The 18,655-nt window shown below is 39.4% G+C and overlaps 1 non-coding gene across 1 annotated transcript; it reads right to left on the bottom strand.

Annotated features, from left to right (window-relative positions):
* Positions 1-430: 430 nt before the first annotated feature.
* Positions 431-536, bottom strand: LOC142547885 (small nucleolar RNA R71). Its single transcript, XR_012820779.1, has one exon. It is a non-coding gene; the product is annotated as a small nucleolar RNA R71 (small nucleolar RNA).
* Between the last annotated feature and the right edge of the window lie 18,119 nt (positions 537-18,655).

Below are 18,655 nucleotides of genomic sequence, written 5' to 3'. Positions count from 1 at the left end.
AGGCACGAGCACGAAAATGAGGAGGAACACCATGAAGATAGACATGTTGAGGTGCCATGCCGCATACCGATGCTAGAGTATGCCCAGCCTTCTTTGGATGGTGCACGCCCCAGCATTGTGAGGCCTATTGTGCGGGCAAACCACTTCGAAATCAAGCCAGCTATAATTCAGATGATTCAGAATACGGTCCAGTTTGGAGGATCTGCATTAGACGACCCAAACACGCACACCGCAAATTTTCTTGAAATTTGTGATACTTTTAAATTTAATGGAGTTTCTGATGATGCTGTTAGGTTGCGTTTATTTTCTTTCTCCTTACGTGACAAAGCTAAAGCATGGTTAAATTGTTTGCATGTAGGTCCGATTACCACATGGGAGGACATGGCGAAAGCATTTCTCATTAAATACTTTCCTCCATCTAAGACCATGAAGCTGCGGGCAGACATCACAACATTTTCTCAATTCGAGCAGGAGTCTTTATATGAGACATGAGAGCGCTTCAAAGATTTATTACAGAGATTCCCTCATCACGAACTACCACATGGGTTAGTCATTCAAACATTTTATTATGGCTTGCTTACTCCTAATCGTACTATGATACATGCTGCTGCTTGTGGAAACCTCTTGAGAAAAACTTCCGAAGAAGGATATGAGTTGTTGGAGGAAATGGCTGCTAGCAGCTATCATCCTCAATCTGAAAGGAACAACCAGAGGAGAAGTGTAGGAGTTCACCAGGTAACTGACTTTTCTGCTATCACTGCACAACTTGATGTCTTGAATAGAAAATTGGACAGCTTGAATATGGGTGGCACGGCTATGCGTCTTCAAGAGATATTTTGTGATAAGTGTGGAGGTGAACACTTTGCAAAGGACTGTCAAGATGGCAATCCCTTTTATGTGCAAGAAGAGGCACCAATGAATCAAGTGGGAGTCCAAAACCATCCAAGGAATGATCCGTATTCGAACCCATATAATCCTGGATGGAGGCAACATCCCAACTTCTCATGGTGTGGTCAAAACAGTCAGAATCAACCATAGGGAAGACAACCGTATGGGAAACAACCGATGTACAGATCTGACCCCCCTAGAGAAGAAAATTCTAATTTGGAGCAAATGATGTAAAGTTTATTTCGTCCACTGAAACTAGACTCCAAAACCAAGATGCATCGATAAAGGGGCTAGAGAATCATATTGGACAGTTAGCTAAGATGATAGCAAGTAGAGAGCCGGACACCTTGCCAAGTAACACAGAGACCAATCCAAAAGAGCAAGTGAAGGCTATCGAGTTGAAGAGTGGGAAAATTTTAGAGTCTAGAGAAAAGGAAAAAAGTCAAATACTCGATAAACAGAATGAGACATTCAAAGGTAAGTATTCTAATTCTACACCAGCACCCATTGCACAACCAAAAATTTTTATACCTCCTCCTTTCCCTGCAGCATTGAAAAAAGCAAAACTTGATGCGCAATTCGGTAAGTTTCTTGAGGTATTTAAAAAATTGCATATCAATATTTCTTTTGCCGATGCTTTGATGAAAATGCCTAGTTATGCTAAATTTTTAAAGGACATCTTAGCAAATAAAAGAAAATTGGAGGATCACATGACGGTAAATCTAACTGAAAATTGCTTTGCTTTGGTGCAAAACAAGATCCCATCGAAACTTAAGGATCCAGGGAGTTTTTCTATTCCTTGCATGATTGGTGATGTTGTTTTTCATAAAGCCTTATGTGATCTTGGTGCAAGCATTATCTCATGCCTTTGTCTGTGTTTAGGAAACTTGGATTGGAGAACCTAAGCCAACAAGGATGTCTTTACAGCTAGCAGACCGATCTATCAAGTATCCACGAGGAGTTATTGAGGATGTGCTAGTGAAAGTGGACAATTTTATTTTTCATGCAGATTTAGTGGTGCTTGACATTGAGGAGAACATAGAGATGCCGTTTGGGAAGGTCATTCCTTGCAACTAGCAAGGCCCTGATTGATGTGCAAGAAGGGCAATTGAGATTGAGAGTGAGGGAAGAGGAGATTATTTTTGACGTCTTTAACGCACTTAAGCACATACTGCATTCTGATAGTTGTTTTAGAATTGATGCTTTTGATTCGCTTGCGTGTAACTATGTGCAGGATACTACTAAGGACCCTTTGGAAGCCACTCTCTCTCACTACTGAATTGAGAGAAGATGAATTAGATGAAGAAAAAACTGAAACACTGGCATACCTTAATGCCAACCATCCATGGAAGAGGCCGATAAGGATGAGATTAGAAGACCTGCGGATGAGAGAGACTTGACCCCTCAGAAATCAAGCATAGAAGAGCCACCAACTCTTGAGCTCAAGTCATTGCCTCCACATCTGAAATACGTCTATCTAGGTGAGAATAATAAACTTCATGTGATTATTTCTTCTAATTTAACAGATGTGATGGAGGGCAAACTACTGAAAGTTTTGAAAGCGCAAAAGAGTGCATTTGCGTTGAAGGTAGCATATATCAAAGGGATCAATCCATCAGTCTGCATGCACAAGATATTGATGGAAGAAAAGTACTCACCTCTTGTGCAACCTCGGAGAATATTGAATCCTAAGATGCAAGAGGTAGTAAAAGCAGAAACTATCAAATCCTAAGATGCAAGAGGTAGTAAAAAGCATAAACTATCAAACTCCTTGATGCAGGTGTTATATATCCTATATCTGATAGTGCATGGGTGAGCCATGTTCAATGTGTGCCGCGAAAAAGGGTGGGATTACTGTTATCACAAATGAACAAAATGAATCAATACCCACCAGGACAGTTACGGGATGGCGTATGTGCATTGATTATAGGAAATTAAATGATGCTACCCGTAAAGATCACTTTTCGCTGCCCTTCATTGATCAAAAGCTTGAGAGGTTAGCAGGGTCATGAGTTTTATTGTTTTTTGGATGGGTATTCAGGGTATAACCAAATCATGATTGCGCCCGAGGACCAAGATAAAACCACTTTGACTTGTCCTTATGACACTTTTGCTTTTAGACGGATGCTCTTTGGTTTGTGTAATGCCCCTGCCACTTTTCAGCGATGCATGACCGCTATAAGACGAACATGGTGCTGAATTGGGATAAGTACCACTTCATGGTACAAGAGGGAATTGTCCTAGGGCACAAGATTTCAGAACAAGGGATTGAGGTGGACAAAGCTAAAGTAGAAGTCATCAAGAACCTACCACCTCCGACATTCATAAAGGGAGTTAGACGTTTTCTAGGCCAGGCCGGTTTTTATCGGCGTTTTATTAAAGATTTTTCTAAAATTGCCAAACCTCTATCTTCCTTTCTTATGAAAGATGTACCGTTTGATTTCAATTCCAACTGTCTGCAGGCATACGAGGATTTAAAGGAGCGCTTGGTGACAGCTCCTGTTTTGGTGGTACCAGATTGGGATCTACCCTTCGAGGTCATGTGCGATGCCAGTGATACTGCGGTGGGGGCTGTGCTTGGCCAACGGCAAAACAAGGTATTTCATACAATTTACTACGCAAGTAAGACCCTAGATGAGGCTCAATTGAATTATGCAACAACCGAAAAGGAATTACTTGCAGTAGTATTTGCGCTTGACAAATTTCATTCATATCTTGTTTTGTCCAAAGTCATTGTTTACACAGACCACTCTGCACTGAAATATCTACTTGCTAAGAAAGATGCCAAACCACGCCTACTTAGGTGGACTTTATTGTTACAAGAATTTGATCTAGAAATAAAGGATAAGAAGGGTATTGAGGATGTGGTAGCGGATCACTTGTCTAGATTGGAGTTTATGAGTAATGAATGTGTAGATCATGCCATTAATGATTGGTTTTCCGATTAGCAGCTATTTGAGGTGAAACAATGTCCTTGATATGCAAACTTTGCTAACTTTCTTGTCACAGGCACACCACCACCCAATCTATCGTTTCACCAACGAAAGAAATTATTTTCTGACGTTAAGCATTATTTTTGGAAGGAAACATTTTTGTTTAAGATTTGTGCAGATTCTATGATTAGAAGGTGTGTTGCAGAGGAAGAGTTTGGTCAAATTCTCAACCATTGTCATGATCGTGAGGTAGGTAGTCATTTTGGACCCACACGAATGGCATCCAAGGTACTCGAATGTGGCTTTTATTGGCCAACCCTATTTAAAGATGCTCGTTCTTATGCGCTTTCCTGTGATAAATGCCAGCGGACAGATAACATATCTAACCGTCATGAAATGCCATTAAACAATATCATTGAGTGTGAGGTTTTTGATGTGTGAGGGATAGACTTCATGAGACTGTTTCCCAGTTCGTTGACGAAAAATATATTTTGGTTGCGGTTGATTATGTGTCTAAGTGGGTAGAGGCAAAAAGAAGCATATGCCACTAATGATGCTCAAGTGATCTTGAAATTTTTAAAGAAAAATGTTTTAATAGATTTGGAATACCACGAGCAATCATTAGTGATGGTGGCACCTTTTTTGCAACAAACTATTTGAAAAACTTTTGAGCAAATATGGTATCACACATAAGATCTCTACCCCCTATTACCCACAGACGTGTGGTCAAGTGGAAGTGTCTAACCGAGAGATCAAGCGAATTTTGGAAAAAGTGGTAGGTGTCAGTTAGAAAGATTGGTCTGTAAGGTTAGATGATGCTCTTTGGGCATATAGGACTACTTTTAAAACACATATAGGCACTACACCGTATATGTTACTGTTTGGTAAAGCATGTCATTTACCTGTAGAGTTAGAGCATCGGGCATACTGGGCAACAAAATCACTAAACTTTAACTTTACTGATGCAGGTGAACGACGTATACTTCAATTGGATCAGTTGGAAGAAATCCAAAATCTGGCATATGATCTCGCATTATCATACAAGGAGAAGACAAAGAGGGCTCACGACAGGCGAATCATCGAAAGGGAATTCAAGGAAGGTGAAAATGTCTGCACTACAACTCTCGGTTGCGACTGTTTCCCAAAAATGGAAGTCGCGATGGTCTGGTCCATTCGTGATTTCTAAAGTTTACCCATCGGGAGCTGTGGAACTGCAAGATGGAAAGGATGGGAGATTTACGGTCAATGTCCAGCGACTGAAGCACTACATGGGGGGCACAATTGAGCCACAACTTGGAATCACTCGGTTCCAGGACAATCTGAACTTAAACTGACCGACAGTCAAGCTTTCGACTATAAATTGAGAACTACCTATTTTCCCTACTTAATTCGAATTTATGATTTTAGTTAGTTATTTATTCTACTTATATTTTTTTTAAAAAAATAAAAATTTGGGGGGCAGCGCACGAGGTCCGCCCGAGCCAACATTTATGTCCGCCCGGGCGCGGCCCTTTTACAAAAAACTTAATAAAAAGCCATGAAGCATCTGCCCGGGCGGAAACTTATATCCTCCCGGGCGCGCCCCTTTTACAAAAAATTAATTCAAAGCCGCAAGCCATCCACCCGGGCGGGTCGCAGAATTTTTTTTAAAACTGCAGACTCTTTTTCTCTTCCCCCATTCGAAACCTAGCCTCTTCCCTTCGATTTTTGCCTCCTCCTCTCTCAATCTCACTCAAGTAACTTGTTTTGTGCCGATTTCAGGTCAAATCTTGTGTCACCACCTTCACCAAGCACCAAGGGCGTCAATTTTCCGACTACCACTACAATTTCCGGCCACACATTGTTTTTCCGGCCACCGCTGCAACTTTCCGGCCGCCACTGTGATTCTCGGCCAACAATGAGTTCCGGCGAGTCATTCTTCCGACAACACACCTCCCATCTGGGCTTCTTGTTCTTCACAAATCATCCACGATGCCGCCTAAGAAAACTCGGGTAAGTCATGATGCCTCTTCGTCATCCTCTCGTAATTCCCATTCGAGCTCCGATTCCTGAGCGTGGTTTTTAGCTTGTGCATCAAATCTTCATTCTAAATCAAATTTCAAATAGAGGATGGGTAAAATTTTGTGCCCAACCACAAGCCGGGTTGGCACCGGTAGTGCGAGAGTTTTATGCGAATGCGGGTGAACGGAACGATAATAAAGCATTTGTGAGAAGTATATGACCCCGGATAGCAGATTCTGCGCATCATAAAGCATCCAGATAGCAGATTCTGCGCATCATCCAGGATGATGATGAATTGTTGCCACCGACCAAGGTCCTTGATGACGCCAGCTGGCTACAGAAGACCATAGTACGGCTGAAGGCTTTCCATCAGTTTGGCCCTATTTGGGACAGCTTGAATTTTGATCCACTGCCACAGCAGCCCCCACCACCGGTCCTGCGACCTCGACGTCGTGTTCTTCATGACTGGATGGACGAATTTGCTGCATTTGCTGACCATCAGTTATAGTGGCAGGCTGTGAGTCAGACATATCAGACCGCTACTGATGTCATGCTGCGTCTGTCCCTGAGCCACAGTGGTATTGACCTGGCCCTTATGCCACCGCCTATGCCAGCTTTCCCGCCGCCGTTTCAGTTTCACTGCGTCGATGCACCAGAGCCGGAAGCTGGCGTCATTCCCCCGGAGGAGCACGAGGAGGAGGATCATTGAGAGGGGAGTCACTTTTGTCCCTTCTTTTATTTCTTACATTTCGTTTCGATCATTTTATTTATTTCTGTGTCTGTTGCATGATTAAGTTATATTGCATCCATTTTGTTGTGCACTATCTATCTCTTTTTCTATCGTCTGTTGTGTTGGGGACACTGCTCGACTTTAGTATTGGGGGGGTGAATGGGTGTTGTTTTGTGTGTCCTTTTTGGGGCTTTGTTGGTTTTATTCGTTGGCATTTAGTTTTATTCATGTTGCATTGATGTGTGTCAGCCGACAGTGTTCAAAGTAGTACTTGTTAGCCAAGGATGATTAAGAGGTGATGAGATATGCGCTATCTGTCGTGTACTCGCATTTCTGTAGCACATACTGTGGTAAATACATGAAGTTTGATTTTAAAACGTTGAATTTTCTTTGCACGAATGTTAAAACTAGAAGCATGCATGATAAGATGGTGAAAATTTAAAACTAAAGTGGGGAACAAAGATGTTTGAAGGTGTGGATTGAGCTTGAATATATTATCTTGAATCGAAGTATCTATCAGCAGCACAAAAAAAAGAGAACGATGGAGATGTAAGGTGTGGGGAAGCCGAATAAAGAAATGAAATCCTATTCCTGGCTAAAGTTGGAGATGTAAGGTGCTGGGGAGCCGAATAAATGAATGAAATCCTATTCCTGGCTAAATATGTAAAACACATGGATTTGAATATGAAGTGAAAGGTTCTAATATAGTCCTTTTATTACTGTATTTCAATTCAGTCAAAAAAAAAAAGAAGAAGAAGAGAGGCTGCTGGTGATTACTGAGTGCAGAGGAATAGAGGAGAGTAAGATTTACACTAACAGGCTGATTTAAATCTCTGACAATGGTTGAGAATGGATCCCTCAGTCATTTATGATGCTAGGACTAACGATACACATACACGTTTAGGTTTTATTTGAAACAATGTCTAGACCAAGGAAAGTGCGAAGAGTTGTGCTTTCGCATTGATCGGCAAGGGAATATGTTGAGTTTCACTGAGGCTAATTGAGACTATGAACTCGATGTCGAGCTACTTTGTGTCATGTTCCGTTTTGTCATTGTGTTACACATATCATTTAGATTGCATGTATTTTTGTGATATTTTGGCATATATTATGTTTTCTTGTTGCTCATGTGTCTCGTGGTGAAAATGCAGGAAATTCGTGAATAAACTGAAGAAAATGGATCAACTTGTGAGAGACCTCCGCCCGGGCCAGTACTTTGGTCCGCCCGGGCGCGCCGATGGAAAAAGTATTACAGGATTTGCGCAAGCCATCTGCCCGGGCGGAAACTTATATCCGCCCGGGCGAAGTTGAATTTTTGGAAAAATTCTTGGCCGATTTCTTTCTTTTTTTTCTGAATATGGAAGATATAGAAGGGGAGATTGGACGATTTTGGAGAGTATTCAGACACTATTGAACAGCCGAAAAAATGAGAAGAGGAGAGAAAAGCTTGGAGCAATTGCTTGGAGTTGAAGATTAGAAGATTTCCGGGCACCGTTCTTCGCAGATCTCGTCTCGTCTAGTATTTCTTATTTAGAATTTATCGTTTAAACATTGTGTTGTTTATTTTCACTATGAATTCGAGTAGCTAAGTAAAATATTTGTTGGGATTTAAGGGGATCCTACCCCGAACTTTGATTCAATTAATTTACGTGTTGATTGTTGATTTATTCTTGAATATGCTATTGTTTTGTCATATTGTTAGAGCGTAGCTAACTTTAACAACTTTTTTATATTGCGAGTGAGTTCGAGAGAATAGCTTGTGATAGGATTGAGAAGCATAGTCCATGGATCTACAATTTACATAGATTTATGAAATTGGATACGCACCGATAGTCATAGTCCGGTAGGGCGAAAACTGGGGGATTTTATAGATCGATATGCGATTCACTCTTGATAAATAATTAAAGACATTTAATTACTTCACTGAGTAGAATTAGTTTGGCATAGCTCGAGAGGGTATGTTCAATTGAATAGGAAATACTGTCGGAAGTATAAATCCCTATCGAACGAATTAATTAATTAATAAATAGTAGGTGAAATGAAATTCCCAACGAATCCATTTCTAATTGAAATTTGATTAAGCGGTCTAGAGTTTATATTTCAGCATTTAATTCTTGAATTTGTTCATTGAGTTTTTATTTAATTTTAGTAGTCATAAACAATCATTAAACTTTCGGTACTAAAGATTGAATAACTGCAAATAATATTTGTAAAATACAGTTTCCACTGGAACGATACTCGTACTCTCGTATTTTATACTATTACTTGACATCGTGCACTTGCGATTATTTCGAGCTTAAATATTACAAAATTTGACCAAGGATTTTACAGTGCAAGTTTTGCTCGATCAGTATGGTAAAAAAACAAGTATATGTGGTAAAAAAACAAGTATATTTATTGGAGGAAAATTATAAGTGTACAGTCAAAAAACATGTATATTTGTTGGGGAAGATTTTTATTTAATAAATATAATTTAATAATAGAAAGGTAAAAAAGTAAATTAGTTTATGTAGGGAGTTAAAAATATATTTGGCTTGTAGTCAGGTAACAAATAAAAAAAATTATGTTGTAGGTACTGAATTTGAAATGAAACATGTACAGAGGGATTTTAGTTGAATTTACGGTATATATAACAAATATGCTAGTATTCCGTTATAATACATTTGTAATACATTGTCACCTGAGTTTCATTTGAGCCCCAATGAAAATTAGAAGTTCAATGGATTTTTTACAATTGCGAATTTTTTGATGATTTTGATCATTTATATTATCAAATTTTATTTTTAATATACTATTTTTGTTTTCTATTAATGTAATATTTCTTTCTACATATACAATACCACATCAGTACTGGAAACAATTATCAAAGTTTCAAAAATATAAAACTAATACTAAAATTTGGCCAACATTAAAACCCAAAAAAAAAAAATAAATAAAGAGAGACCAAAATTGCCGTTTACCTTTTTCAAAATTATAAAAATGCTACAACAAAAATTAGTTTCACTCTCTCTCAATCTTTTTATTTCGACGAAAATTTTTGTGAGACGGTCTCACTGGTCGTATTTTATGAGACAGATCTCTTATTTAAATCATTCATAAAAAAATATTATTTTTTATGCTGAAAGTATTATTTTATTGTGAATATGTGTAAAGTTAACCCGTCTTATAAATAAAAATTCGTGAGATCATCTCGAAAGAGAACTACTCTTTTGCTTCAAAACTACAACCATCAATAGCAGCCTAAGACGCATTTGGATTAAACTGTTCAAGAAGCTCTTCTAGCTTGTTAATCGGTTCCTCATTTTCTTCGCTCTCTTCTCTACTAGCTGCCTTCGCTGTTCTTTCTGACTCCTGTAGTTGTGTTCTTCTGATAGCTAGCTAGGGCTCCTGCGCAATTTTCTTCAGATTACGGGGAGCTCTGATTTCTGTTTGTGTTCTCCAGGTGTTTGCTGTATGACCTCAGTGAATAAGGACTCGACAGATGATGCAAGTTCTGGGCAGGGTGGTGAAGCAACTTTGCATATTTATTTACACCCGTACACAAGACTCAAGCTATTGTCTCTAGTAAGGGGCAGGGTATGAATGATGCTGAACAACAAGGTGATGGAAATGGTATTAATGGAAATCTGAATATGAATGGAAATAATTGATAAGGGGAAAAATGTTTGTGGTTAGTGAAGATCATTTGCCAACACAGTTGACTAAAGGAGCAGATGATGGTGGTTTCCAAGAGCTTTCGAATAAGAAGAATAAAAAGAGTGAAGAAAAACTGGAAAGGTGTTGGGGCGAAAGAGATTGCTCAAGAAGGATTGAGGAAATTCTTTGAAGGTGAGTAAATTACGGTCGAAATCGGTCGGGACCGACAACCGCACTAGATCAAATTGCAATAAATCGAATTTAGAGTCCCAGTGGTTCCTACGTAGATTGATATTTAATTATCAATATATTTATTATTAAACTTAATCTAGAGAAATAAATTAAAACGGATGATTGAGATTATCAAAATAATATTTTAATTGAACTAAACCATCAATGAAATATAACAAATCAAATTAGATGACACATATTAATTCGGGAATAAATCAAATTCAAAGCAAAATGATTAAAGCACAAAACTGTACCAGACTCAATTATGTGACACGTGTTCTAACCCAATCACTTATCACACTCTTGTGTAATTATGATGAAATCCCTTAAATTGTTTATTAACCTATTTTTAGAATTAATAAATCTATTTTTATTAAACAGTCCAAATATTTTTAATTGAATTTAATTAAACAAAAATGTAATAAGATTTATGGAATCTCGGTTGCCATCTAAAATATCACAATAAAATTGAATACTATTTCTTGTCGGTTTAACCAAGTGTTAATCGATATTGTGAAGCTAACCTTCAAATCTCCGGCCTTTCGATTTGAGATCAAACAACAACTATGCAGACAATTGGCCAGATTATTGACACACAATGATAAACAAATGTCAATTAATAATTAGATGCTAGAAAGAAATAAGTTCGTTGAATCAAAACCAAATATCAAACACAATCTTGTCTCGTCCCTGTCGTGGCCTCAATCAAAAATAATTTACTCTATGAATTCGAAACAAAGAAATAAATCAATGTTTAGATCGGTGAAAATAATATTAAAGAAGAGAGAGATTGAAAGACTTCCGTGTGAATGACGTGTATCTTGCTTGAAGTGTTCCTCTTCCTCTCAAACCTTGGGCACCCGAATTTGATCGTCCAAAAAAATCCCCTTCTTGGGCTTTTTATTTATATCTCTCCCAAAAAGCCTTCTAAAATATATAGAGAGAGAGTCCTAATCTCTTTGAAAGGGAAAAAATCAAGTTTAAAAAAGATAAAATCCAAAAAATCTGATCTTTTCCATATTTCACGCACTGCAGGCTTATCCACGCGGGCGTGAGGGGTCGAGTGGGTTTCACTTAAATTTCGTATTCTTTCCTTCACCAACCCATGCAAGTACCCATGCAGGCGGGGGAATCACGTCGATTTCAAAGAAATTTCGTCTTCTTTTTTCTTCATTCATGTGCCGATGCATGTCCACGTGGGCTCCTCCTAGGCTTTTTGCTCAACCTTGACTGTTTTTCCTCCAAATTTTCCAACACTTTTTGTGGGCTTCGCTTGTGTGGCATTCATTTGTTGATTTTTTTTACCAATTCTCTTCATTTTTTTCATTTTTCGTCAACACTTCATGACAAAAAAATAATTCAATAAATAACCGCAAAACTAGGATGCAAACACGCCAAATAAGCACAAAACGTCATAAAATTGGATTACAAAAAGATAATAATTTTTGTTCTTATCAAACCTCTCACACTTTAGCTTTTGACCGTCTTCAAGCAAAATTAGAAAAATTATTCAAAGCTCAATTCAACACATGCCACAATTCACCCCAAATCCACCAACCAAAACCCAACGTAACATAATTGATTGAAACAAAAGTAATTCAGAAATTAAATAATTCCACTTTCACTGCAACTTCAATACTCAAAACTTTAGCTAGGATTGATCAATACAATGAAACGTGCGTTGTGTGTCGGTCAAATATAATAATTCTCAATTGTGTTTTAGTTCAAGGTTGCGATAAAGTGTACAACTCACCTTTTTTTCACTTGATCTCTTATGAAACGTTTCATAAGCTTGCTATTCATACACTTCTCCACTAAATTTCGGACGATTTTGGCTTGGTCAAAAGGTCTTTACAAGCTTGTAACGTTAGAACTGTTTTTATTACCTCTTCTCTGCGTTTCAGAAATCTGGTCTTGAATCACGAACAACAGCAACAAAACGATCTAGTCGAGGCAAGGAAAATCCTTTCTCCGCAAGACGAAATTGCCCGTATTAAAGTGCTATAGTTTCAGGCAATCGTCCCCAAGATACAACGACTTCAAGTCAAAACTTTGCAGCACGACAAAGCCTTGATATCGGCGAACAAAGATATGCAATTGCTTTCAAGTATAAGAACCGAAATTATGCAGCAAAATGTGAAGAAGGTATGCAACAAAACAAAATGATTCAGCACCCTTTGAATATGGTTTGAGGGATTATTTATAGATGATCACCGGTTGCGTTGAGGAGACACGTTTCTCCAGACCGGATGCGAAGAAGAGACACATTTCTAGTCAAAGGACACACGGTTTGGTGGAAAAGCAGCCTGGAGCAGGTCCAGACATTGGCAAGAGACGCACACATTGATTGGTGCTTTCGGAAACAGCGCCTCGCGCGCGGCTGCGCGACATTCTGCGCGGCCGCGCGCGACATTCTGTCCGCGCACAACAAGTGGCGCGCGCCTGCGCGAGTATCGGCGCACCGGCGCGCGATGTTCTGTTCAAATGACCAAAATCCAGAACCAAGCGCGCAAGATGTGGCGCACCCGCGCGCACATCTCTGTTCCGAAGGCCTTCCTCATCTCTCATCTTGGCACAACAAAATTTAATTCCAAACAAATTAATATCGGTCAAAGACCACACCACACCTCCCCGCGTCGAGCCGGCCGGGCGGGCGCGCGCGTGTGTTTAATACACCGAGACATAGCTCACTAGCGTCTTCCCCTGTCTAAAAACTTCTGGTACCCCTTGGGGCCCAAACCCCTAACTCAAACTTAGAGTTAATAAGGAAGACTTCACTTGTCTACTTTTACAATGTGGGACAACTCCCACTTCCTTTACCCTTCAACAACTCTTCATTATTCATTTATCCAACAATCCCCCACGTAAATGAACTTAATGCATGTATGCAGATTTACTTGAAAGCTCTTGTGAATTATTATTGCATTAGGATAGGTAGCTTTTGACTTTGAACCTTCCTTAGTAATATACCATAGGATTTACTAGTTGAGTAGTGACACGATGTCTTGAACTAGTCAACCGTTTACGTAAACCAAATCAATAGTAATTACACAATAATAATTCTAACATATTTTTGTTCTCATGTTGTGTCCATTTCGGCCCTGGACCATATCTTAGATTCATAAGCGTTTTTCATTGAAGCGGCCATTACTTCTCACTTATATAGGTGATCTCCTATCTAGAGTATCCTGCCATACTCTACCTCATAGGTATAGGAATCATTAAAAGAAAACTTAACCTCACCAAATGTTGCAGGTCTTTTCTACTTGGATTTTGTAGGAATGAGCCTTTAAATATTCCAAGTATTCAAACTAATATTTATAACTTAGTTGTCCCATTGAACCAAGGTCATGGGATCTCCACTTCACAAGGTTGGGTTACCGCTATAAATATTTTATTTTGTGGGTTTTAAGCCCATTCCTCTCAACAGTTTGTACATTTGATCTCTATTTATACCTTTAGTAAACGGATCCGCTAGGTTTTCCTTTGATTTCACATATTCAACAGAAATAACCCCATTCGAGATCAATTGTCTTATGGTATTATGTCTCCGTCTAATGTGACGAGACTTACCATTGTACATACTGCTTTGTGCTCTTCCTATTGCCGATTGACTATCGCAATGAATGTTAATGGAAGGCATTGGCTTATTCCAACAAGGAATATCTTCTAGGAAGTTTCTTAGCCATTCGGCTTCTTCCCCAGCTTTGTCTAATGCTATGAAATCGGATTCCATAGTAGATCGAGCTATACATGTTTGCTTAGACGACTTCCATGACACCGCTCCCCCACCTATTGTGAATACATATCCACTAGTGGACTTGGAGTCTTTTGTGTCAGATATCCAATTGGCATCACAGTATCCTTCTAAAGCTGCAGGATATTTTGAATATATTAAACCATAGTTCAATGTATATTTCAAATATCCAAGCACTCTTGTTAAGGCTTTCCAATGATCCTTACTTGGATTACTTGTAAACCTACTTAACTTATTCACTGAATATGCAAGATCTGGACGAGTACAATTAGTCAAGTACATTAGACTACCAATTATCCTTGCATATTCCAGTTGTGAGATGGGTTCTCCTCTATTCTTTGCTAAATGAACACCTAAGTCTATAGGAGTTCTAGCAGGTCGAATATTTAAGGTACTGAATCTTTCAAGCACCTTTTCAACATAGTGAGTTTGTGATAAAACTATTCCTTCAGGTATTCTAGAGATTTTAATCCCCAAAATGATATCACACAATCCCAAGTCTTTCATATCAAAAGACCTTTTCAACATATTCTTGGCATTTATAATCAACTCATGATTACTTCCCATAATCAACATGTCGTCTACATAAAGACATACAATAACATAAGCATTTGCATCACCTTTAATATAAACGCATTTATCACATTCGTTGATTTTGAAACCATTTGACTTCATTGTATTGTCAAATTTTTCATGTCATTGCTTAGGTGCTTGTTTGAGTCCGTATAGTGACTTGACAAGTTTACACACCTTCTTTTCTTGTCCGGGTATAACAAACCCTTCGGGTTGTTCCATATAAATTTCTTCTTCTAACTCTCCATTCAAGAATGTTGTCTTTACATCCATTTGGTGAATCTCGAGGTTGTGCAACGCAGCAATCGCAATGAGAACACGAATGGATGTAATCCTAGTAACTGGAGAGTATGTGTCAAAGAAGTCATAGCCTTCTTTTTGTTTGAACCCCTTAGCCACCAATCTGGCTTTATATTTATCTATAGATACATCTTCTTTGTATTTCCTTTTAAGGATCCACTTGCATCCTAAAGGCTTACAACCCGGAGGGAGATCAGTCAACTCCCACGTATGATTATGCATGATGGATTCTATTTCAGAATTTATAGCTTCTTTCCAGAAAGGAGCTTCAGGATTGGATAGAGCTTCTTGAATAGTTTTTGGTTCATCATCTAACATGTAAGTCATAAAGTCAGGACCAAAGGACTTTTCAATTCTTGCTCTCTTTCCACGTCTTGGTTCTTCATTGACTTCTTTAGGATCAATAGTAGATTCATAAGACCGTTTAATGGAACCTTCTTTTCTTTCCTTACAAGGTAAGTTGTTTTCAAAGAATATTGCATTCCTTGATTCCATAATAGTTCCTTCATTAATATCAGGAATCGTTGACTTATGCACCAAAAACCTATATGCACTACTATTATAGGCATATCCAATAAAAATGCAGTCAACGGTTTTGGGTCCAATTTTAACTTGTTTTGGCTTTGGTATCTCTACTTTAGCCAAACACCCCCACACTTTTAGGTATTTATAAGATGGTTTGCGACCCTTCCATAACTCATATGGAGTTTCATCTTTCCCTTTGTGTGGTATTTTATTAAGAATGTGGTTTGCAGATAGTATTGCTTCCCCCCACAAGTTTTGAGGTAAGCCAGAATTTATCAACAACGCGTTCATCATCTCCTTAAGAGTACGATTTTTACGTTCTGGCAACTCCATTGGATTGAGGTGAGTATGGTGCTGTAGTTTGATGAATTATGCCAGAGTTAGTGCAAAATTCTTCAAATGGAGCGACATATTCTCCACCTCTATCACTTCGAATCATTTTGATCTTTGTACTCAATTGATTTTCAACCTCATTCTTATAATTTTTGAAAGCTTCTATAGCTTCATCTTTACTTTTCAATAAGTAGACGTAACAGAATCTTGTGCAATCATCAATGAATGTTATGAAGTACTTATTCCCACCTCGAGTTTGCACAAACTTTAAATCACATACGTCAGTGTGAATTAAATCAAGTGGATAAGTACTTCTTGTCACAGAATGGAATGGACCTTTGGCCATCTTTGCTTCAACACAAATCTCACACTTATCTTGTGGATTTCTTTTAAATGCAGGTATTACATTCAAGTTCGCAAGTCTTTGTAGTGTGTTGAAGTTAACATGTCGTAATCTTTCATGCCATAAATTAGAACTTTCAAACAAGTAAACAGAATCATTCACTTTATTCTTCGCCTCATGGCGGTAAACATTCATTACATTGAGTTTAAAGAGACCATTATCTTGGTACCCTTTTCCTACAAATACACCAGCCTTAGTTAGGACAAACTTGTCCGATTCAAACACAAGTTTAAAACCCGCCTTACACAACAACGATCCAGAAACCAAGTTCTTTCGAATGTCTGGCACATGCAGCACATTCAACAATGTCATCTCTTTCCCGGAAGTCATCTTCAATACCACTTTGCCAATTCCTACGACCTCAGACGTCGTAGAGTTTCCCATAAACAATTTCCTATCACTTACAGTAGTGTAGGATGAGAACATTTCCTTATCAGCACATATGTGGCTAGTGGACCCGGTGTCTACCCACCATTCCCTTGGATTATCAACCAGGTTGGTTTCAAAGACAACTGCGGATAGATCAAGTCGTGATAGGTCTATTGGTACATTCCTATATTCGATGACATTGGTTTGCCTTAGATTCTGATTTTTGTTGTCTTTCCTTGGAAGACGACAGTCCTTGGCCATATGATTTGGCTTGCCACAGTTGTAGCAAGTTCCTTTGAACTTTTTGGCCTGCCCTCGCTTCTCATTTTGAGGACGCTTTCTCTTGTGACTGGTGCTAGATTCTGTTAGATTGGCCTTGGCCTCGGTTTCCATTGTTCTTTTGTATGATTTGGCTTCAGAAGTCCGACTGTATTCCTCAATTCGAAGCCTCACAATTAGATCTTCAAGTTTCAACTCCTTGCGCTTGTGCTTAAGGTAGTTCTTGAAGTCTTTCCACATCGGTGGCAATTTCTCAATGATAGCCGCCACCTGAAATGGTTCATTGATTTCCATTCCTTCTGCCAACAAATCATGAATTATAATTTGAATTTGTTGTACCTGGCTTATTACGGATTTGGCGTCCACCATTTTGAAGTCCAGAAATTTGCCAACTACGAACTTCTTGACTCCTGCATCTTCTGTCTTGTACTTTTTCTCCAATGAATCCCACAATTCTTTGGCTGTCTTGACAGAGCAGTAGACACTATAAAGCATGTCGTCAAGTCCGTTTAAGATGTAGTTGCGGCAGAGGAAGTCACTATGGTTCCATGCATCAACAGCATTCCTTCATTGCGAATCGGTATCTCCTTCAGATATGACTGGAGGGGACTCTGTTAGGAACCGAGATAGGCTCAATCTGGTCAGATAGAATAGCATTTTCTGTTGCCAACGTTTGAAGTCGGCACCATTGAACTTTGCAGGCTTTTCGCCATGAGCAGGAGCAGTAGGGATGGTAGGCATTGGCGCAGGAACAGTAGGAGGAGTCGACATTCTTCAGAAACGAGAAGAGAACAAATCAAAAATTTTTGTCTTGCGATTGTTTTTATTACCTCTTATCTGCGTTTCTGAAATCTGGTCTTGGATCACGAACAACAGCAACAAAATGATCTAGTCGAGGCAAGGAAAATCCTTTCTCCGCAAGAAGAAATTACCCGTATTAAAGTGCTATACGTTTCAGGCAATCGTCCCCAAGATACAACGACTTCAAGTCAAAACTTTGCAGCACGACAAAGCCTTGATATCGGCGAACAAAGATATGCAATTGCTTTCAAGTATAAGAACCGAAATTATGCAGCAAAATGTGAAGAAGGTATGCAACAAAACAAAATGATTCAGCAGCCTTTGAATATGGTTTGAGGGATTATTTATAGATGATCACCGGTTGCGTTGAGGAGACACGTTTCTCCAGACCGGATGCGTAGAAGAGACACATTTCTAGTCAAAGGACACACGGTTTGGTGGAAAAGCAGCCTGGAGCAGGTGCAGACATTGGCAAGAGACGCACACATTGATTGGTGCTTTCGGAAACAGCGCCTCGCGCGCGGCTGCGCGACATTCTGCGCGGCCGCGCGCGACATTCTGTCCGCGCACAACAAGTGGCGCGCGCCTGCGCGAGTATCGGCGCACCGGCGCGCGATGTTCTGTTCAAATGACCAAAATCCAGAACCAAGCGCGCAAGATGTGGCGCACCCGCGCGCACATCTCTGTTCCGAAGGCCTTCCTCATCTCTCATCTTGGCACAACAAAATTTAATTCCAAACAAATTAATATCGGTCAAAGACCACACCACACCTCCCCGCGCCGAGCCGAGCCGAGCCGAGCCGAGCCGGTCGGGCGCGCGCGTGTGTTTAATACACCGAGACATAGCTCACTAGCGTCTTCCCCTGTCTAAAAACTTCTGGTACCCCTTGGGGCCC

The sequence above is a fragment of the Primulina tabacum genome, chromosome 5 (genome assembly GCF_025594145.1).
Source record: "Primulina tabacum isolate GXHZ01 chromosome 5, ASM2559414v2, whole genome shotgun sequence".
Lineage (NCBI taxonomy): Eukaryota > Viridiplantae > Streptophyta > Magnoliopsida > Lamiales > Gesneriaceae > Primulina > Primulina tabacum.
Note: the sequence above shows the minus strand (reverse complement) of the source record. Positions and strands in the feature narration are given on the sequence as shown.